Source organism: Triturus cristatus, chromosome 4_1 (assembly GCF_964204655.1).
Source record: "Triturus cristatus chromosome 4_1, aTriCri1.1, whole genome shotgun sequence".
Classification (NCBI taxonomy): Eukaryota; Metazoa; Chordata; class Amphibia; order Caudata; family Salamandridae; genus Triturus; species Triturus cristatus.
Window position 1 is genome coordinate 488,228,955 of NC_140585.1, and position 23,743 is coordinate 488,252,697.

Below are 23,743 nucleotides of genomic sequence, written 5' to 3' on the forward strand. Positions count from 1 at the left end.
GTATCTGGTGGAATTGAACCCTATTCCTTCCAGGAGAGACAACATCTTGGTGGCTGGACCAGCACCTGTACATTCCTAACACTCCTGGGATGTGCGTGACAGTGTGTGTTCACTTTGGCTATCTTAGTTTTGTATGCAGTTACATGACAATACAGTCTGTTGACATGAAATCAGGGTGTGTATTGTGCTGCATCTGCCATGGGTGGGTATGCATGTGTTATATGTCCTCACACCCACATGTGGTGTGTCATGCAGTGTGTGACAGACATCCATTGTCTGGGAGTGGGACCCTGCTGTCAGTGATGTGTTGTAATAGCACTAAAATCATAGTCCAAAGTTAGGGATGCGTCCATACCACCATGTAGGTGTGGTCATCTGATGGTGATGTACACCCCCCATATCCCTGTCCACTGCTGGGAGTCCTCTGCACCCACCCCTCATAGGTCTGGACACTGCTGGTAGTCATATGCACCCACCCCTCATATCTCTGTCCAGTGCTAGGAGTCATATGCACCCACCCCTCATATTGCAGGCCACTGATAGGAGTCCTCTGCACCCACCCCTCATATCTCTGTCCACTGCTAGGAGTCATATGCACCCACCTCTCATATGTCTGGACACTGCTAGGAGTCATATGCAGCCACCCCTCATATTGCAGGCCACGGCTGGGAGTCATATGCACCCACCCCTCATATTGCAGGCCACTGCTGGTAGTCATATGCACCCACCCCTCATATCTCTGTCCACTGCTAGGAGTCATATGCACCCACCCCTCATATCTCTGTCCACTTCAAGGAGTCATATGCACCCACCCCTCATATTGCAGGCCACTGCTAGGAGTCATATGCACCCACCCCTCATATCTCTGTCCACTGCTAGGAGTCATATGCACCCACCCCTCATATCTCTGTCCACTGCTAGGAGTCATATGAACCCACCCCTCATATCTCGGTCCACTGCTAGGAGTCATATTCAGCCACCCCTCATATTGCAGGCCACTGCTAGGAGTCATATGCACCCACCCCTCATATCTCTGTCCACTGCTAGGAGTTATATGCACCCACCCCTCATATTGCAGGCCACTGCTAGGAGTCATATACACCCACCCCTCATATTGCAGGCCACTGCTAGGAGTCATATGCACCCACCCCTCATATTGCTGGACACTGCTGGTAGTCATATGCACCCACCCCTCACATCTCTGTCCACTGCTGGGAGTCATATGCACCCACCCCTCATATCTCTGTCCACTGCAAGGAGTCATATGCACCCACCCCATATATCTCTGTCCACTGCTAGGAGTCATATGTACCCACCCCTCATATGTCTGGAGACTGCTAGGAGTCATATGCACCCACCCCTCATATTGCAGGCCACCGCTGGGAGTCATATGCACCCACCCCTCATATTGCAGGCCACTGCTGGTAGTCATATGCACCCACCCCTCATATTTATGGACACTGCTGGTAGTCATATGCACCCACCCCTCATATATCTGTCCACTGCTGGGAGTCATATGCACCCACCCCTCACATCTCTGTCCACTGCTAGGAGTCATATGCACCCACCCCTCATATCTCTGTCCACTGCTAGGAGTCATATGCACCCACCCCTAATATTGCAGGCCACTGCTGGGAGTCCTCTGCACCCACCCACACACCCCCTTGGAGCAGTACACTGCTGGCCTGGACCTACACACACACCAATATGAAGGTAACATGCTGGGCCAGTCCTCTAAGCCCACATTCATGGTGTGTGTACGCCTCATATCCCAAATGTACTGGTGCTGTGATGGGGTACATGTGACACACACCGTACCCACACATTCATTGCGTGTGTATGGTCCGTATCACTGTTCTAATGGTGCTGTAGGGGTACGTGTGGTACGCACCGTACACAGGCATTCATTGCGTGTGTTCGGTATGTATCACAGTTCTACTGTGCCGTAGGGGTACATGTGGTATGCACCGTAACCATGCATTCATTGCGTGTGTATGGTCCGTATCACTGTTCTAATGGTGCCGTAGGTATACGTGTGACACGCACCGTACCCGCGCATTCATTGCGTGTGTACAGTCCGTATCACTGTTCTAATGGTGCCGTAGGGGTACGTGTGAAACGCACCGTACCCACACATTCATTGCGTGTGTACGGTCTGTATCACAGTTCTACTGTGCCATAGGGAAACATGTGGTATGCCCCATACCCACGCATTCATTGCGTGTGTATGATCCGTATCACTGTTCTAATGGTGCCGTAGGGGTACGTGTGACACGCACCGTACCCACGCATTCATTGCGTGTGTACGGTCCATATCACAGTTCTACTCTGCTGTAGGGGAACATGTGGTATGCCCCATACCCACGCATTCATTGCGTGTGTATGGTCCGTATCACTGTTCTAATGGTGCCGTAGGGGTACGCGTGACACGCACCGTACCCACGCATTCATTGCGTGTGTACGGTCCATATCACTGTTCTACTGTGCCGTAGGGGTACGTGTGGTACGCACCGTACCCATGCATTCATTGCTTGTGTACGGTCCATATCACTGTTCTAATGGTGCCATAGGGGTACGTGTGAAACGCACCGTACCCACACATTCATTGCATGTGTACGGTCTGTATCACAGTTCTACTGTGCCGTAGGGGAACATGTGGTATGCCCCATACCCACGCATTCATTGCGTGTGTATGGTCCGTATCACTGATCTAATGGTGCCGTAGGGGTACGTTTGACACGCACCGTACCCACGCATTCATTGCGTGTGTACGGTCCATATCACAGCTCTACTCTGCCGTAGGGGAACATGTGGTATGCCCCATACCCACGCATTCATTGCATGTGTACGGTCCGTATCACTGTTCTACTGGTGCCGTAGGGGTACATGTGCAACGCACCCTACACGTCCACTTCAGTTGTTGTGGTACGCAGTGGTTGCTGGCCACGCCCCCCCAAGTGACCAGACCCTGGTGGTATGCACCGTACCCACGCATTTATTGCGTGTGTATGGTCCGTATCACTGTTCTAATGGTGCCGTAGGGGTACGTGTGACTCGCACCGTACCCACGCATTCATTGCGTGTGTACGGTCCGTATCACTGTTCTACTGTGCCGTAGGGGTACGTGTGGTACGCACCGTACCCACACATTCATTGCGTGTGTACGGTCCATATCACTGTTCTAATGGTTCCATAGGGGTACGTGTGAAACGCACCGTACCCACACATTCATTGCGTGTGTACGGTCTGTATCACAGTTCTACTGTGCCATAGGGGAACATGTGGTATGCCCCATACCCATGCATTCATTGCGTGTGTATGGTCCGTATCACTGTTCTAATGGTGCCGTAGGGGTACGTGTGACATGCACCGTACCCACGCATTCATTGCGTGTGTACGGTCCATATCACAGTTCTACTCTGCCGTAGGGGAACATGTGGTATGCCCCATACCCACGCATTCATTGCGTGTGTATGGTCCGTATCACTGTTCTAATGGTGCCGTAGGGGTACGTGTGACATGCACCGTACCCACGCATTCATTGTGTGTGTACGGTCCGTATCACTGTTCTACTGTGCCGTAGGGGTACGTGTGGTACGCACCGTACCCACGCATTCATTGCTTGTGTACGGTCCATATCACTGTTCTAATGGTGCCATAGGGGTACGTGTGAAACGCACCGTACCCACACATTCATTGCGTGTGTACGGTCTGTATCACAGTTCTACTGTGCCGTAGGGGAACATGTGGTATGTCCCATACCCACGCATTCATTGCGTGTGTATGGTCCGTATCACTGTTCTAATGGTGCCGTAGGGGTACGTGGCATGGCTTGGCAGTTCGGGCTGGACTGTTCCCATGAGGCACAGGGTCAAGACTGATTTGCATATGGCCATGTCTAAACTGGGGTGGTGTAGTGGGCAAAAGAACGATGGATTTAACCCTGATCTCTTGACTGGGGGAGAATGTCTGCATTGTCAGCATTCCGTCCATCAATTGTTTGTTGTAACGCTTTTCGCCCTAAGTGGGATGGGTATTCCCAGACATGGGACCCGTGCTCACTACGCCACTGGAGTCAAGCTATCCTGGCTGATGACGGCTGATAGCCAGAAACCGGTCCTAGGATGCTTGATTCCGGTCCAGGGAAGACATGGCTTGGCAGTTCGGGCTGGACTGTTCCCATGAGGCACAGGGTCAAGACTGATTTGCATATGGCCATGTCTAAACTGGGGTGGTGTAGTGGGCAAAAGAACGATGGATTTAACCCTGATCTCTTGACTTGGGGAGAATGTCTGCATTGTCAGCATTCCGTCCATCAATTGTTTGTTGTAACGCTTTTCGCCCTAAGTGGGATGGGTATTCCCAGACGTGGGACCCGTGCTCACTACGCCACTGGAGTCAAGCTATCCTGGCTGATGACGGCTGATAGACAGAAACCGGTCCTAGGATGCTTGATTCCGGTCCAGGGAAGACATGGCTTGGCAGTTCGGGCTGGACTGTTCCCATGAGGCACAGGGTCAAGACTGATTTGCATATGGCCATGTCTAAACTGGGGTGGTGTAGTGGGCAAAAGAACGATGGATTTAACCCTAATCTCTTGACTGGGGGAGAATGTCTGCATTGTCAGCATTCCGTCCATCAATTGTTTGTTGTAACGCTTTTCGCCCTAAGTGGGATGGGTATTCCCAGACGTGGGGCCCGTGCTCACTACGCCACTGGAGTCAAGCTATCCTGGCTGATGACGGCTGATAGCCAGAAACCGGTCCTAGGATGCTTGATTCCGGTCCAGGGAAGACATGGCTTGGCAGTTCGGGCTGGACTGTTCCCATGAGGCACAGGGTCAAGACTGATTTGCATATGGCCATGTCTAAACTGGGGTGGTGTAGTGGGCAAAAGAACGATGGATTTAACCCTGATCTCTTGACTGGGGGGGAATGTCTGCATTGTCAGCATTCCGTCCATCAATTGTTTGTTGTAACGTAGGGGTACGTGTGACACGCACCGTACCCACGCATTCATTGCGTGTGTACGGTCCATATCACAGCTCTACTCTGCCGTAGGGGAACATGTGGTATGCCCCATACCAACGCATTCATTGCATGTGTACGGTCCGTATCACTGTTCTACTGGTGCCGTAGGGGTACATGTGCAACGCACCCTACACGTCCACTTCAGTTGTTGTGGTACGCAGTGGTTGCTGGCCACGCCCCCCCAAGTGACCAGACCCTGGTGGTAATGTATGGCCTCCATATTATAGGTTTTGCTTTGAGTATGGGGTTTGTTTCCTGCCCCTCAACCCTACCCTGGCCCCTGGGTGTTGTTCTCACCTTCTGCGGTGTGTGCGTCGGGTGCGGTGCACCAGGTCATAGGCCAAGAGGACCGTAATGACACGTACGACGGGGTTCATCGCATGTACATCGCGTACCGGGGCTCCGTTGCGTAGCGGTTCGCGTCGGACTCTGCTTTTTCGGCAGTGTTTGACTCCCGTAAAAAAAGAGCCGTACGGAGTGACGTAGGGACGAATCGTACTTGCTGGGCCGGAAACAGCTGCCTGAATACATCCGGACGTCGCGTACAAGCTGTTTCGGATCAGAATCGTAGTTTTTTTTTGACCCGTACGGGCTTTTTTACGAAACGTACGGAAATAGGCTTTCTGTATGAATAGTACTTCCTAGGTTGTACGGAAAGTTTACCGGGTACGAGTCGTACGGGGTATACGCTCCGTACAACGATTCATACAGCCTTTTTACAGGATCGGAATCGGCCCCTTTATGTGTGTTTGCAAGAATGTGAACAATCGCATTAAGGTTAAGTGTGTCTATGGGAGAAATGTGCAGGAATTAGTTAGCAAAATTTCAAATGTTATTTTGACTGTTGATGTAGAACATTTTAAAAGGTTATTGCCAGCAGAACAGGCTCATAAAGCAAATTCCACATCGGGGAAGGTGCACTACAAATAATGGCAGGTTCAGGGTAACCTATGACCATGCTGTCTGAATCAATATTTAAACAATTGTAGAGCAATATGGTTTGAAAAGGCACTGACATTAACCAAAGGTCACATAGACATTATAGTTAGGTTCAGACTTTACACACACAAAACCATAGAAATTCAGTAGTTATAGTTACAGTTATCTCAAGTAACTATAACTCATGTCCACAAGTAACTATAACTTGTGCCCTCGCCATGCACTGCTAATTACCCCAGATGTTACATCACTCATAACATCTTCTATGATATCATTGATAATCTCACTTCAACATTTGCTGAAAAATATGCACATCCCTATACTTTCAATATTGACATCAGGGTGAAGATATTTATAAGTATATATATGGCTTCCTATATCTGTTTTACAAGACTATTACTCATTTTATGAGTTTCATGAATTAGCAAGTCTACGGACTGAAATCGTGAATTTGCTCAATGACACACCCAAACCTTGCCTTTTGATTGGGTACATTAGGACCCCTCCGATGAACATGTAAAACCACTCCCAAAAGCAGTTATTTTTCCAGTGAAATCTGTAGAAAGAGGATTAAGAGCAAGTGGTGCTCAGTTTTTTTGTTCACTTTCGTGAATAATTTGATACAATGGCTGAAGCTTCATCTTCTATTCAGGATGAACATTCAGGACCTGTTGAGGATAAGGAGAAAGATACACCACATGCAAGAAAACAAAGTGATGTCTGGAAGCATTTTACAATCCCTTCAGGGGCAAAGAAGGTTGCAGCCAAATATATGCAGTGCAGTATTTGCTGCAAGCAGTTATCCAGGGGCACTGCTAAGAAATATTCACATGGGACAATTTCCATGTGGAATCATTTAAAAACAATTCATGAGAGTGTCTACAACCTGATGATGTGGGAGAAAGCAGGTGCAGCAAGTCAGTCCACCTCTACAGCATTCTTGGGAGAACCAACATCAGCTGCAGTCATAACTATACCAGCTGCCTGTGAAGAAGTAAGTTAGATGATTACTCACTGTGAGAAATGCTACATGCTTGTCGCTGTACAAATGTGTTCTGTAGGTGCATTCTTGCATACAGTGAATAAGTATCGCTGTTAGCTTTGAGGTATTTTTTGCTTCCAGTTCCCACATTATGTTTTTTTAACACTGAATAGAATTTCTTCTTTGCATTTCCCATATCTTACCCTTTTAGCACCAAGTTTACATTTTGTTAACAACAAGGAAAAAATAAAAATCACTTCTACAAAAAAATTGTTCTTTTAAGAACCACAGTCTGGTCGCACAAAACATTAACACTGGGCCTGATTTAGATCTTGGAGGCTGAGTTACTCCATCACAATGATGGCTGATATCTAATCTGCTGAAACATAAATCCCAATATATCCTATGGGATTTTTATTTTGGCAGACGGGATATGTGTCACCGTTGTGATGGAGTAACACGACTTCCAAGATCTAAATCAGGCCCTTTGTATTTTTAATGTGTGAGTGACTGTATCTGTGTGAGACTGGGTGTGTCAGTGGCTGTATCGTTTTGTGCCTGGGTGTGTCAGTTTTGGTATTGGTGTGCGCATGAATGTATCAGTCTCTGCATCAGAGTATGGCTGAGTGTGTCAGTAGCTGTATCAGTCTGGGCCTGGGTGTATAAGTGGCTCTATCAATGTGTGAGCGCTTGTGTTGTTGGGTGTTGGGTATATCCCTAGGTGTCAGTGGCTGTATTGCTGTGTGCTTGGGTGTGTCAGTTGCTATATATGTGCCTGGGTGTGCCATTGTCTGTCACAATGTGTGCTTGGGTATGTTAGTGTGTATATTGGTATTTGCATGGGTGTATCAGTGCCTGCATCAATATGTGTATGTATATTCAATAGGCTGTATCACTGTCTGCTTGAATGTTTAAGTGACTGTATTGATATGTGACTGGGTGTGACATTGGCTGTGTGAGTATGGGCCTGGGTGTGTTCGTTTCTGTATTTGAGTGTGGCTTGGTGTGTCAGTAACAGTATCAGTGTGCCTGGGTATATCAGTGGCTGTATCAATGTGTTCTTGGGTGTGTCAATGCCTGCATCGGTGTGAGCTTGGGTGTGTCAGTGACTGTATTTGTGAGTGCATGTATATGTCAGTCTCTGTATCTGAGTGTGGCTGGATGTGTCACTATCTGTATTAATGTGTGCTAGGGTGTGTCAGTGTCTAACCATGTGTGACTGGGTGTGTCCAACTCTGTATTAGTGAGTGGCTAGGTGTATCTGTGGCTGTATTTGTGTATGTATGGGTGTTTGAGAAGCTGCATCAGTGTTTGCCTGGGTGTGTAAGTGAGTTTATTAGTGTTTGGTTGGGTGTGTCAGTAGCTGTATTGGCATGCAATTGGGTGTGTCTGCATTTGTGTTTGCCTGGGTGTGTAAGTGGATGTATGGATGTGTGAGTGGGTGTGTTATTGGATATACAATTGTATTACTGGGTGTGCCAATGGTTAAGTCGGTGTGTGCATGAGTGTGTCAGTGGCTATACTGGTGTTTCCCTGGATATGTCAGTATCTGTAAAAATGTGTGCCTGGGTGTGTCAGTGTCTGTATTAGTGTGTGACTGAATGAGTCAGTAGCTGTGTCAGTATGTGTAGGGGTGTTTCAGAGGCTGTATCAGTGTTTGGCTGAATGTCTAAGTGTCTGTATAGATATGTGCATGGCGGTATGGGTCTGTGAACGGGTATGTGGGTGGTTTCATGGGTATGTGAGTGGATTGCAAGTGCCTCGATTGCCCTCTAACTGGATATCTGAGTTGCTCTATGGTTTGATAAATAGGTATGTTAGTGCCTGTATGGGTGGGAAATTAGGTGTATAACTGAATGTAAGGCTATTTTCATCTGTCTGTAACGGGGTGATTGCTGGATACATGAATTGGTGTATATGTGTCTGGGTGAATCTGGCACTGCCTGCATAGGGCTATGAAGCACTATGTAAGTGCATATAAAGTTAAGTAAATGTGTGTGTGGATGATTTTATTAGTGTGTTTCTCAGTGCATCAGTTACTAACTAACTACATCACTTTTGAGTTAAAAAGCACTTATCTGAGACTGTGACTGGGTGTATAATTGCAATGGTTATGTAGTGTGTAACAGGCAGTGTAAGTATCACTTTGGTGAATAAATGTGTTTATAACATAGTGTATGGATGAGTGACATGGTTGTGCCAGTACTTGAGTACATATCTAAGTGAGTCTATCAGTACCTCTGTGGGTGTGTCACTGGCTATATAAGTAACAATGTTGATGTGTGACTAGCTGTCGAAAAGTCTCTATGTTTCTTTAATGGGTTTGTAAGGGCCTGTATGGATTGCTTACTGGCTCTGTTAGTGAGACTGGGGGTATGTAAATGTGTATGCAATTTGCTCTGTTTGTGCTGGATACATAAGTGCTGTGCAGATGTGTGTTTGGCTCCTTGGTTTAGTAAAAACGTATTTCAGTGACTGTATGGGTGGACGATTAGAAGGACAGATTCACAAAGGGACTTACCTTTGTGAATCCACATCCTTTTCCATACAAAATATTTAATACCTTCATAAAATAACTCTATTTTCTCTTTACGCATATATAGACATTAATGTATCTAGCAATCACTCTGTTACAGACAGATGTACACAGTCATATACTGAGTTATACAGCTAGGGCCCGATTCACAAAGGGACTTCCGACTTTTAAAGTTATGAGTGAAGAGTTCCACACTTGGGGCAGAATCTCCGCATTGAGCACAGCCCTGCAGAGATTTCACACTGAGTGAGGACATTCTGCCACAAGTGCAGAGACTTTATGAGTCGTGAGTCCATTTGTGAATCAGGCCTTAGGTGTCTAACTCAGTATATGACTGTGTCCATCCGTCTATAACAGAGTGATTGCTGGATGCATGAATGTCTGTAAATGGGTCTCAGTGACTCTGGCTGCATGGGATTGAAAATGACTATGAAACTGCATCTACAGGTGATTAAATGGGTGTATGAATTCTTTAATTAGTGTTTTTATCAGTATGTCTGTTACTGTCTGGCTACATCTGTTTTGGGTTCATAAGCTTTTTTTTGTAACTAAGTGTATTAATGCCTGCCTTTCTCTGTGACTGGGTATAAATTATAGATTATTAAATTATCTACAATAATCATTCATCCACATTCTTTTCCAAACACAATCTTTAAAACATTCATAAAATACCTCTATTTCCTCTTTACACATTTTATTAAATCCTTTGCTACTCATTCAATCAATCAATCAATCATTCAGGGGCTTTGTAAACACGCTACTTGGCCGTGAGGGTCTCAAGGTGCTGAGGGGTGGAGGGGGTCCGCAGATCTGCTTCTGCTGTCTGCCGGTAGTTCGTTCCAGGTCTTGGCTACAATGTGAGAGCAGGATCTTCCTCCAGTGGCTCTGTGGATGTGCGGTGTTTCGGCCAATGGGAGGTTGCTAGATCAGAGGTTTCTTTGGGGTATGTGGAAGTTGATTCTGTTGTTGAGGTATTTGGGTCCGTTGTTTGTAGGCATGAGTGAGGATTTTGAAGGTGACTTTTTTTCTCCACGGGGGGCTAGTGGAGTCTTCAGAGGTGTTGGCTGATGTGTTTGTGCTGGGGGATGTCAAGGAGGAGTCTGGCGGAGGTGTGCTGTATTGTCTGGAGTTTGTGGAGTAAAAACTTGTTGATGCCAGTATAGAGTGCATTTCCATAGTCCAATCTGCTGGTGATGAGTGCGTGGGTGACTGCCTTCCTTGACTCAGATGGGATCCATTTGAAGGTCTTACGGAGGATGCGGAGGGTATTGAAACAGATGGAGGTGACGGTGTTGACCTGATGGTTCATGGTGATTGATGAGTTGAGTACGAGGCCAAGGTTTTTGGCATGGTCTGAGGGGGTAGGTGGGCTGCCGAGGACGTTCAGCCACCAGGTGTTGTCCCATGCTGAAGGGGGGGTTCCAAGGACGAGGACTTCTGTCTTCTCGGCGTTGAGCTTCAGGCAGCTGTTGGTCATCCAGACTGTGATGTCTTGCATTTATTTCTGGATGTTGAGTTTGCCATTGGTGGGGTGTTTGGTGAGGGAGAGGATGAGCTGGATGTTGTCGGCGTAGAATACGATGTTGAGGCCGTGTTGTCAGACGATGGCTGCAAGGGGGACCATGTAGATGTTGAACAGGGTCGGGCTCAGTGATGACCCCGTGGGACTCTGCAGGTGATACACGTGGGGTCGGAGAGGGTGGGTGGCAGTCTGATCATTTGGCTTCTTCCAGTCAAGGGCTGTTCCTTGTATGCCAGCGTCGTGTAGTCTGGTGAATAGTGTGTGGTGGGAGACGGTGTCGAAGAACGCTGATAACTCAAGTAGGATGAGGGTTGCGGAGTGTCCTTGGTCCAGGAAGGTGCGGATGTCGTCTTTGGCGGCGAGTAGTGTGGTCTCGGTGCTGTGGTTGCTTCGGAATCCGGATTGGGACGGGCCGAGGACTACGTTCTCTTCGATGAATCGTGTCAGTTCCCTGTTGACTGTTTTCTCTGCGACTTTGGCTGCAAAGGGGAGGACCGAGATGGGCTTGAGGTCGGTGCGGTCAGCTGTGAGTTTCTTGAGCAGGGGCCTGACTTCTGCGCGCTTCCAATCATCTGGGAAGGTGCCTGTTTTGAATGTGGTGTTGATGGTGCGTTGTAGTTCAAGTGCGATGGCGGTTGTGGCTGCGGCTCTGTGGTAGATGTGAGGAGGGCAGAGGTCAGTGGGGGCCACCGAGTGGATGCCTTTCATGGTTGAGGCAGTATCTTGAATCATGATCAGTGTCCAGTTGGAGATGGTGGGCTGGCTGGTGTCTCTGGAGGGTGGGGGGCCGGCTGTGGCATCTGGTGGATGGTCGTTGAAGTTGTCCTAGAGGTTTCTGATCTTGAAGTAGGTTCTGAGCTTGTCGCAGAGGTCTTGGGATGGGGTGATGTCTGTGGCTTTGCTACGTGGGTTGGTGAAATCCTGAATGACACTGAAGAGTTCCTTGCTTGGAGTTGGTGGAGTTGGCGAGGATTTTGTTGTGGATGAAGTTCCTCTTGGTGGTTCTGATTTGATTGTGGTAGTCCGTCATGGCGTCCTTGTAGGTGGAGTAGTTTTTGGATGGCTTGTTGTTTCTCCAGTTCTTCTCCAGGCATCTGCAGGTGTGCCTGACTTCTTGGAGATTGGTGGCGAACCAGGTGGATTTCCTGTGGCGCTGTTTGAGAGGGTTGCGTCGGGGGGCGAGTTCATCTGCGCAGTTGGAGATCCAGGTGTGGAGTCCTCTGGCTGAGAAGTGCGCATCGTGTGCCCAGGTGTGGTTGTCTTGGGTGAGGGTGGAGTTGAGTTACTCGTCGGTGACCTTGCTCTAGTTCCTACATGGTGGGCGTGGGGATGGTTTGGGTGCCTTGGGTTTGTCGATAGTGAAGTGCACACAGTGGTGGTCGGCCCATGGCGGTTGCATTGTTTGGCTGAAGTGAGCATTGTTTCCTGCAGCGAAGATGGGGTCGAGGGTGTGTCCTGCTCTGTGGGTCAGTGTGGTGATGAGTTGTTTGTGTCCGATGTTGGCGAGGTTGCCACGAAGGATGGCGGAGTTGGGGTCACGGGGGTTGTTGAGGTGGAAGTTCAGGTCTCCAATGAGTATGTAGTTCATTGAGGCGATGGCATGGGGTGCGATGAAGACAGTGATGGCAGTGGCGAAGGGTGTCTGGGGGCCAGGGGGCCTGTAGACCAGGGTTCCTCGGAGCGTGGTGTTTGGGCTGGTCTGGATCTGAAAGCGCAGGTGTTCGGCGGAGGGGAAGGTTTCGCTGCACGTGGTGAGGTGGAGGCTGCTCTTGTGGGTGATGGCGAGGCCCCCTCCTGTGTGGTTGGGGCGGTCCTTCCTCTGGATCTTGTATCCGTCCGGGATGGCAGTGTTGATGTCGAGGGCAGAGGAGGCATTGGTCTAGGTCTTTGTGAAGAAGGCAATGTCAGCGAAGAGAGAGTTGAGTAGGTTCTAGATTTCCATGGCGTGTTTGTGTACAGAGTAACCGTGGGCAATGAACTCCGCTCCGCTAGCGGAGTTTGCAGAGATTTGGTAACTACGCACTTCATTGAAAAGACAAAATTCATGCAATAATTCCGACTCCGCTACGTAGTGGAGGCAGTTAATGCGCCCACAACCCTTTGATAAAACAATTTTACCTTTACGTGCTGACAAGCATTTAACAAATTCACAAAAGTGAATTTTGAAAAATTCCAGGCAATGAGAGAGGTGATGATTTTGGGGTCACTGCTAACCTAGGGGGAGGGTAAGCAGATGCCTTGAACACAAAGAGCATATCATGCTGAACGATTCGGTGGTGGTCCTATCCTCCTAAGACCACCCCAAGCAAAGTTATGGGCAAAAATACAATGCCAACCAAAGGCCCAGCAAAGAATGATGGGGCGAGATTCTAGAGTTTAGTGAATTTTATAGTGTTAGCTCTCAGCTGAGCCCGAGAGCCTGCCACTTGAGGATTGTTTTGATATTGGATATTATAATATTCCCTACACTCTAGAATATCGTCCCATAATGTTTTTCAGGGCCTTTGGGTGGGATTGTATTTTTGCCCATAACTGTGCTTGGGGTGGTCCTAGGAGGATGGGACCACCCCCGAATCATTTCAGCATGATGTGCTCTTTGTGTTCAAGGCATCTGCTTGGTTCGATCCCTAGGTTAGGGAGGACCCCAAAATCATCACCTCTCTCACTGCTTGCTATTTTTTCATTTTCATGAGATGGCAATATGCATTTAAGCATGTAAAGATAGAATCATTTATTGTTTATCTAAAGGCACTGTTTGCTGTATTTTCAATTTTGTCTGATGACTATATGTATTTTAGCATGTAAAAATAGTTATTTGTTGTTTTACTAAACGTATGTGAGATTTCTGTTTATTATTATACCACGCATAGTGCATAACACAACATGGAGTTCATGCAAAAGCTCTGGAATAAGCTACTGCACCCACAATGCTTTGATTAAACAACTTTACCTTTACATTTTAAAAAGCTTATAACCAATTCAAAAAAGTGAGCTTTGAAAAATATCAGGCAATGAGAGCGGTGATGATTTTGGGGTCCCCCCAACCTAGGGGGAGGACCAAGCAGGTACCTTGAACACAAAGAGCATATCATGCTCAATGATTGTGGTGGTCCCATCCTCCTAGGACCACCCCAAGCACAGTTATGGGCAAAAATACAATGCCAATCAAAGGCCCAGCAAAGCATTATGGGATGAGATTCTCGAATGCCGTGAATATTATAGTATTAGCTCTCAGCTGAGCCTGGAGAACCTGCCCCTTGAGGAATGTTTTGGTATTGGATACTATAAGATTCACTCGTCCCATAATGCTTTGCAGGGCCTTTGGTTGGGATTGTATTTTTGACCATAACTGTGCTTGGGGTGGTCCTAGGAGGATGGGACCACCACCAATCGTTCAGCATGATGGGCTATTTATGTTCAATGCATCTACTTGGTTCTCTCCCTAGGTTAGTGAGGACACCAAAATCATAACCTCTCTCACTGCTTGCTGAATTTTTATTTTCACTTGTGTGAGATGACTATATGCATTTTTGCATGTAATGATAGAGGTAATTGTTGTATTATCAAGGGTATGTGAGGTTTCTGTTTGATTAATTGGAGTGAGACGGAACAGAGTTGCGGAGCAGAGATCACAGAGTTTTTGATCAATTCTGCAGAATTCCGCCTAGTTGTACTCCGCCAACTACGCCCACCCTTAGTAAGGAGCACACGTTGAGGAGGATGCATCTTAGGGTGTCTGCGGTGTTGGCGTTGGTGGTGTTGGAGGCCAGGGTGGTGATGAGGGTCTGGTGGCAGTGGAGGCAGGAGAATTGGCCGTGGGTATTGTTCAGTGAGCCCTGTTGGCAGTCTCTGAGTCTTCCGGGGTTGAGTGCAAGGAGAGTGGTGCTGTCGTAGCAATGAAGGGTCGGAGATCCGGGGTTCCTGGCGCTGGCCATGGTCTGGTTGCGGACGGGTGCAGACGGGCTTGCCTTTGGCTCACAGCCGCGAATGATCAAGCGGGGGCTGGCGGGGCCGAGGAGGGGGAATATGACGATTAAGGAGGGTAAAAATGAGAAGGAGGGCGGTGAGACGACACAAGAAAAGATCAGAGGAAGTAGGGGGTGAGGTGCGGAGACGGGTGCAGCTTCAAGCAGGAGACTGGAGTGGGTAGCTGGTTTGAACCTTTGCCAGGGGAAGGATTCGGCGCAGTGGAGAGGTGCGTAGAAATGCAGAGCTGCTGGGGAGAGAGCTGGCCTGGACCTGAGGTCAAGGTTTCACTCACGCGCCCCCACTGCCGCCGCCATTAAGAAGGGGAGGGGGGCAGGATGAGAGGTAAGGAGGTGGGAGCAGGGGCTGAGTAGGGGTGGGGCCACAGGTGTGCAGCGTGGGGAAACAGCAAATCGTGTGGCTGGTGGGGCCAAGGAGGGGGAATATGATGATTAAGGAGGGCAGAAATTAGAAGGAGGGCAGTGAGAAGGCACAAGAAAAGATCAGAGGAAGTAGGGGGTGTGGTGTGGAGATGGGTGCAGCTTCAGACAGGAGACCGGAGCAGGTAGCCGGTTTGAACCCTCACCAGTGGGAGGACTCAGCTCAGTGGAGAGGCTTGCAAAAATGCAGAGCTGCTGGGGAGAGAGCTGGCCTGGACCTGACGTCAAGGTTTCACTCATTATGCTTTTCCTCATCATTATCTACCCTCCCTTATATTTTTCTTTTCATTGTTGTATATAACCTACTCACTTTCTTTCACCTTATATACACTCATAACTTACTTTATTCATATGCTTTTTTTAAATGAACGCCCTTACTGACATACCTGTAACATTTCTTTACTGCTCTCCACTTTTTTTCCAAGTGTCACTTAGAATCACTTATCAGTACAAATCTCAAAGCTAGCAGTACAAGAATAGTAAACCCCTCTCAGTACAGAAGAACCAATAATTGACACCCTTCTCACTCTTCTCTCAGTGATACTGATATAGTTAGCGAAATGTAATTATTCTTTTCTTATTTTATTTTTGTTAGAGCACTTCTGAATGGTCAGTCTTTATTAATCCTTTACTAGATTCCTGTCAAGAATCCCAATGCTTCTGGTCAGATTCAAGGATCCACCACAGTGCTCAGCACAGGCCTCCATGAAAATTCATGGTGGATACGCGATTCAACATGGAAGTCCATACATGCATTTATGATTATACTGTTTATAATTTGCGTATACATTTCACTTTCTGAGAAGCTACTGATTATGAAGGCAAATAGTCCACAATAAGCAGTGTGTCTACAAAACCCTCAAAGTGTTACAGTACAGTCTTTTTATTCTCCAAACCACACTCTCTTTTAGCTTTGTTTCCAAGTAACCATGTTTAGAACACTAACTGCTGGCAGCAGGTCAAAAGTTCACAACGCTTTCTGTGAGTACCATACTACCCATACAACCTTCAAATTGAGCTGTAGCAGGTGTGGGTGACTGTCTGGAATACTAAGTGTATATCAGACAGCATAACCTTTGTTTTTCCAAAGCTAATCACAGAAGTATTTACTTTAAAAAAACATCACTACCTCTTTTAACAACATCCAATTGAATATGTTCTTTTTTAATTTAGGTGCTGTCCTCCATTTTAATTGCCTTTCATTTTGAACACTGTCTCATTCAGCTACAGCCTTTTCTTGTATGTTACTCCAGTTTGCCTCCAAAATGGGTAGAGTGTGGATTGTGGGTCTTAGTTTTGTGTTTTGTGCCAGAGAGAGAGCTAGAAAAAGTGGCATTGTTAGCAACTTGGGTTTACCTAATTTCGACATTACTTGGCTTTGCCAGAGAGGATTAAAGTGGTATCAGTTGTTATCTTTTATTGAAAGCATTGTTGATTTCCAACATCCAGACCTCATGATCATTCGCTCTGGTGTCAATGACCTAGGCGTAATTACTGGGGTTTGGCTGGAAATACTAATGAAGGATACGTTTGATAAATTAATGACACTTTTCCCACACATTGCCTTGCTTTTCTCCAACATTTGATAAAGGCAGAATTTTAAGTGGCCAAATGAATTCTGTCCATAGAAAGACAAATCCATGAAACCTGTTAATAAAACTGTTTCTGCTATCCTCAGAGACTCCAACTTGAGCTCTGTATGCAACAACAATTTACGCTTTGATATGGACGGTATATGTAGAATGATGGAGTTCATTTCACAGAGAAAGTTAGCAGGGCGTTTCTCAACAACCTGAAAGTCTGCATTCTCTTTTATGTGTAGTTATCATCTGCACACCATAAACACAAAGGCTCTTTTTAGAGCCACCCTTTTCCCCAAACACTGGTTCATCTCCCTTTTAAATGCGCTTTTCCAAATGTTCACTCAAATCCTTGGATTTGTCACAGATCCATAAACAAAAAGCACACATTCAATGCAAAGCAGCACATTTAGGATTTACTTGTATACGTTTGGGAGTGAATTTATGACTGTGTGTGTATGTGAAATGAAGGGGGAGGCCAGTCTACACGTAGACAGGCAAATCCTTTGGAGTGCCATGGGAATATCAGGGGGTCTCCTAAAACTTATCATTGCTCTGCACACTGCTACCTGGTGCCATGTTACGTTAGCAGGTAGGCCAGCCAGACTCCTAAAATCCCTACCAGAAATGGCTTGAAAAAAGGATGCCTGTTGGTGCCCCTACTTTTTTCACTGTATATGGTGCATCTGCCCGATGTGTTGAATAAGGTTGCGGGTGATGCCCCAAAATGAGGCTCCTATCCTTTAGGTACACCTCTTTTTACAGACGATATTGTCTTGCTTGACCTGACTCCTGAAGGCTTCCAGAGTCATTTTGATATCTTGTCATCTTACTCAGATGCCCAGTTCCTGAATGTAAATATAAATAAAACAAAGGTCTTGAGATTTCGTGCAAAAGGTTGATGGATTAATGTAAAGTATAAGGGGTTTTACCATAATTCTACTAATAAAGTAGTAAAATCCTATCCTTATCTCGGAAGAATTATATCAGCAAATTTGGCTGACAGTAAACATATTACACATATATTAAATAGGGCGTATCCTCATGGAAATGCACTAAAGGCACTTTATGGAGCAAAAGGTCACAGGAACTTCAATCATCCCTTAACAGTATATAATATGAAGATTCCACTGACCCTTTTATATGCTACAGAGACAATAAATATTAATCAATGGCACTTTATCCATAAGGTAGAGGGAAAGATTCTTCACACTATTTGCACTTTAAATTCTATGATTTCAATAGAAGCCCTAAGGCTAGAATTAAGATTGGTGAGCACTTTTGTAAGAGAACTAGCTTCTATTTTACAATGTTATCATTCTATACTACTATGTGCCAAAGAAAAGTCTTTAAGGAGTCTTATGGCTTTGGAATGTTTTGTGCCAACTATAAAGGCTGGATAAGGAAGAGTTGCATCCAATGGAAAACCATGGAGTGGAGTGGTGTAGAGTGGAGTGGCATTCAGTGGAGTAGCATACAGTGGAGCACTCTACAGTGGAATAGCGTACAATGGAGTGACATAGAGTGGTGTGGGGCAGAGTGGATTGGCATAACATGAAAAGGTATACAGTGGAATTGTATAGAGTAGAGTAGTGTACAGTGACGTGGCAGTGGAGTGGCATATAGTGGAGTGGCCAAGACTGAAGTGGCATATAGTGGAATGGGATAGAGTGGAATGGGATAGAGTGCAGTGGCATAGAGTGGACGGGCATACAGTGGAATAGCGTAGAGTGGAGTGGAGTACAGTGGAGGAGTGGCATAGAGTGAAATAGCATAAAGCAAAGTAGTGGACAATGGAGTGGTGTACACTCGATTGGCATATAGTAGAATTGGGTAGAATAAAATAGCACAGAGTGGTGTGGCATAGAGTGGAATTGCATATAGTGGAATAGCATAGACTGGATTGGCCTAGACTGGAGTTGAGTACAGTGCATTGGCATAGAGTGGAGTGGTGTACAGAGAACAAGCATAGAGTGCAATGGTGTCGAGTGGAGTGGCATATAGTGGAGTGGCATACAGTGACAGCATACAGTAGAGTGGCGTAGAGTGGAGTGGCATACAGTGGAGTGGGTAGAGTGGGATAGAAAACAACTGAGTGCTGTAGGGTGTAGTTGAACACAGTGGAATGGCGTACAGTGAAATAGCGTAGTGTTGTCAGGTATAGAGTAAAGTGGCGTACAGTGGAATAGCATAGAGTAGAGCAGCATACAGTAGAGTAGCATACAGTGGAACAGTATACAGTATAAAGGAGTGGAGTGGAGTGGAATAAAGTAGAATAGTGCAGAGGCGAGCGGTGTACAGTTGAGTGGCATAGAGTGGAACAGCATTAAGAGTAGTTTATAGTGGAGTGGCATACAGTGGATTTGCCTAAACTGGAGTACAATGAAGAGACGTAAAGTGGAATAGCATACAGTGGAGTGCAATAGCAAGTAGTAGCATACAGTGAAGTGGCATACAGTGGAATAATATAGAGTGGAGTGGTGTAAAGTGGAGTGGCATGCAGTGAAATAGCATTGAGTGGAGTGACGTGCAGTGCAAGATGTAGAGTGGAATAGCATAGAATGTAGAAACATGCAGTAAAGTGGCAGAGGAGTAAGGTATAGTGGTGTTGCCCGGACTGGAGTGGTGTACAGTGGAGTAGGATAGAGTGAAATAGTATACAGTGGAGTGGCATAGGGTGGAGTAGCATACAGTGGAGTGGCATACAGTGGATTATCATACAGTGGACTGGCAAAGAGCGGAATTGCTTAGAGTGGAGTAAGGTGTAGTGGAGTGGCATACAGAGGAGTGACAGGCAGTGGAGTGGAATACATTGGGTCCATTAGAGTGGAAGAGTAGAGAGTGGAGTGGCATGGAGACTAGTTACATATAGTTAAATATCATAGACTGGGTTAGCATAGAGTGGAGTAGTGTATAGTGGAGTGGTGTGGAGTGGTGTACAGTGAAGTAGCATACAGAGGAATAGCATAGAGTGCAGTGCTGTACAGTGAAATCATATAGAATTCAATAGTGTATACTGGAGTAGCATATAGTGGAGTGGCATACAGTGGAATGGTATAAAGTGGAATACCATAGAGTGCATTGGCATACAATGGAGTTGCATACAATGGAATTATGTTGTATAGATTGGTGCAGAGTGGAGTCGTGTACGGTGGAATAGCCTAGAGTGGAGTGGCATAGAGATGAGTGATGTAGAGTAGAGTTGCATAGAGTGGAGCAGCAAAAAGTGGAGTAATATACACTGTAATAGTAGAGAAGCGTAGAGTAGAGTTGCATACACTGGAATAGCGTAGAGTGGATTCCATAGAGTTGGTTAGTGTACAGTGGAGTGGCATAGAGTGGAGTGGTGTAGGGAGGAGCGCTGTACAGTAGAATAGTGTAGAGTGGGGTAGAGTGGAGTAGAGTAGAGTGTAGTAGTGTAGAGTGGAGTGGCACACAGTGGAATAGCATAGAGTGGAGCTGCATATAATAGAATGGAATAGATTGGTGTAGGGTACAATGAAGTAGCATACAGTGGAATCGTGTAGAGTGGAGTTGATTAGAGGGGTGTGGCATATATTGGAGGGGAAGAGACTGGACTGGCATACAGTGGAGTGGCGTACAGTGGAATAGCGTGGAGTGGTGTAGAGAGGAGTGGCATAGAGTATAGTAGCGTACAGTGGAGTGGCATACAGTAGAATACAGTAGAGTGGAGAGGCATACAGTGGAGTGGAATAGACTGGAGTGGCATACATTTGAATGGGGTAGAGGGGAATTGCATGGAGTGGAGTGGTGTAGAGAGGATTTGCGTCCAGTGGATTAGCATAAAGTGGAGTGGCATACAATGAACAGGAGTGCAATGGATTGGCATGGAGTGGAGTGGCTTGGAGTGGAGGGAGTTGCATTCAGGGAAATGGCATGCAGTGGAGTGGCATAAAATGGTGTTGCATACAGTAGCCTGGCATGCAGTGGAGTGCGATACAGTATAGTGGCATACACTATAGTGGAATCATGTCCACGTTAGGCAGTCAATGCCACTCTTTCTACACACCCTCTGGTCCAAAACACAAAGCTATGATCCACAGTCCACACTCTGATAATTTTGAATGTAAGGCGGAGTAGTACACAGGAGAAGACTGGAGCTGAATGAGACAGTATTCGAAATTAAAGGCAGTTAAAATGGAGGACAGGATCTGGTTAAAAAAAGGACATATTTGACTGGATGGTGTAAATGTGCAGGTAACTAAAATTAGGTGGTGATTTTGAAGGAAAAGTAAATAGATCTGTGATTGGCTCTGGTAAAAGGAAAAATGTTTAATGCTATTTTGGATATGCTTATATTTCCAAAAAGTCAATCACACCTGCTACAGTTGAACTTGAAGCTTGTATGCAGTACTGATGAGGGGTGAAACCCTGAAACCGATCCTAGATGCTGGTTTCTTGTCCAGGGAGGACCTGGCTTGGCAGATCAGGCTGGACTGTTCCCAGGAGGCACAGGGTCAAGACTGATTTGCATATGGCCATGTCTAAACTGGGGTGGCATGGTGAGCAACATAATGATGTATTTAACCCAGATCTCTTGACTGGGGGTAAATGTTTTGATTTGTTCTGCATTCCATGCATCAATTGTGTGTCTTTTGCATTCTTGAAGTATAGTCTTCAGCTTTTGGCTTACATAACCTTGCAAGTGATACTGAGCTAAAAATTGGAGAACTGCAAATCGATTTCACTGGTATGTTAATAATGATGTACTTTTAAAAAACTACATGTATATACTTAGTTACTGCTAGGTTGAGTTGACATTTAATACTCCTTCCCAAGCCTTAAACGTATCTTGAACTACATATAAGTCACAGCTAAGGTAGACCATAGGTAAGCCACAGGGCAGGGTGCTATGTGCTTAGGAGGTAAGACATGTACGTTGAAGTGTCAGTGAGTCACATTTGCACTTCTAGACCCATATGCCCAGTTAAACATCCCATCTCTCGCCCATACTGCAACTCACATACTTACTTACAAAAGCATAGATGGGCTCACTCAGCCGGTCAGCCAGAGACAGAGGCACTTATACATTCAGTCAGACACCCACACGGCTCTTATGTAACGATCAGGGAGAGACCCTATTGTACACAGAGTTACACACCCCAACACTGAGTAATAGAGCCAGTAAGTAATTTATACACCAAGTTACACACATATACAGACCCATACAGATACTAACACAGACAGTCATATAGTGATATAGATACTTCTACATCCAGTGACACAGCCATGCAGGGAAAAATACACATATTTATGTACTCAAGAAGTGACACTCCAACTCACCCATCCAGACAAGTAGCCCTTTAAACATGTGTTTGGCGTGCTATGTGGTTATAATGTAACACATGTAGATTGAAGTTTAATTTAATCACATGCACACTTATATCATCCAGTCTCCCACCATACTGCAACTCATATACCAATTTAAAAAAGCATGGAGGCACTTATCCACCCAGTCAGACAGATACAGACGCACTTACGTGCTCACTCAGCACTTATGTATCCAGCAGTAATTGAGTCAGTTGCAGACACAGTTACATACCCTTATATTCACTAGCCTAGCCAGTTACCAATACATACAGCCACTTACATACCCATTTAGAGACCCATATAGGTTCTAAAATAGCCAGTGATTTGCAACATAATTACTTACATATCCAGTCACATATGTATAGAGGAAATGGTACACTCACTCAGATATGTACTCAAGTACTGACACAAGCAAATGAGCCATCCAGACAAATCACCCTTTGAATGTATCTCAGTTCTGCTCCTGCAAAGCCTGTGTGTGCAGTTGTACTGCCATTTGAAATCCCTTACCAAGCCGTAAAGTCCCCTTTTCTACATAGAAGTCACCCCTAAGGTAAGCCATAGGTAGGCCAAAGGGCAGGGTGCTATTTGCTTAAAAGGTAAGACATGCATTTTGAGGTTTTAGTGAGTTACACACGTATTTACAGACCCATATGACCAGTTATACTTGTTATCTCTCACGTAATCTGTGAGTCACATACCTACTTAGAAAGCATGGGTCCACTCACACACCCAGTTGTTCTTTGACAGCAGAACTTACATATTCATTCAAACACCTACACAGCACTTATATATCCAGCTGTAACTTAGGCAGTTGAATACACTGTTACATGCCCCTACAATCACCAATACAGCTAGTAGGCAATCCATATAGCCAGTTATATATGCATATACAGACCCATGTTGATACTAAGTCAGCCAGTGACACACCTATGTAGCTACTTTAACATCTAGTGATACACGCACAGAGGGTTTAATATACTTATTCAGATATGTACTCAAGTACGGACACTCCTAGTCACCCATCCAGACAAGTAGCCATTTAAACATGTCTCAGACCTGCTAGTGCGGAGTCTGTGTGTGCAGTTTTAATGCCAGTCTGACTTGCCATTTAAAACCCCTTGCCAAGCTTTAAACAATCCTTCTACTACATGAAAGTCACCCCTAAGCTATGCGATAGGTAGGCCATAGGGTAGGGTTGTGTGTGCATTGTTGGTAAGACATGTAGTTTGAGACCAAGTAGAGCTGTTAATACCTATGGAATTGTTGGAGCCGGCCTCGTGGCGTGGTCCTGTTCCCCCTGGCTCAGCCGCACGAGGTCCCATGCACCTCGGGGCTCCTCCATCTTGGATTACACGTCACTCCACGTGACCACCTCCGTGACCCTGCTCTACCCGGCCTCGGTCCCAGCGAGGCC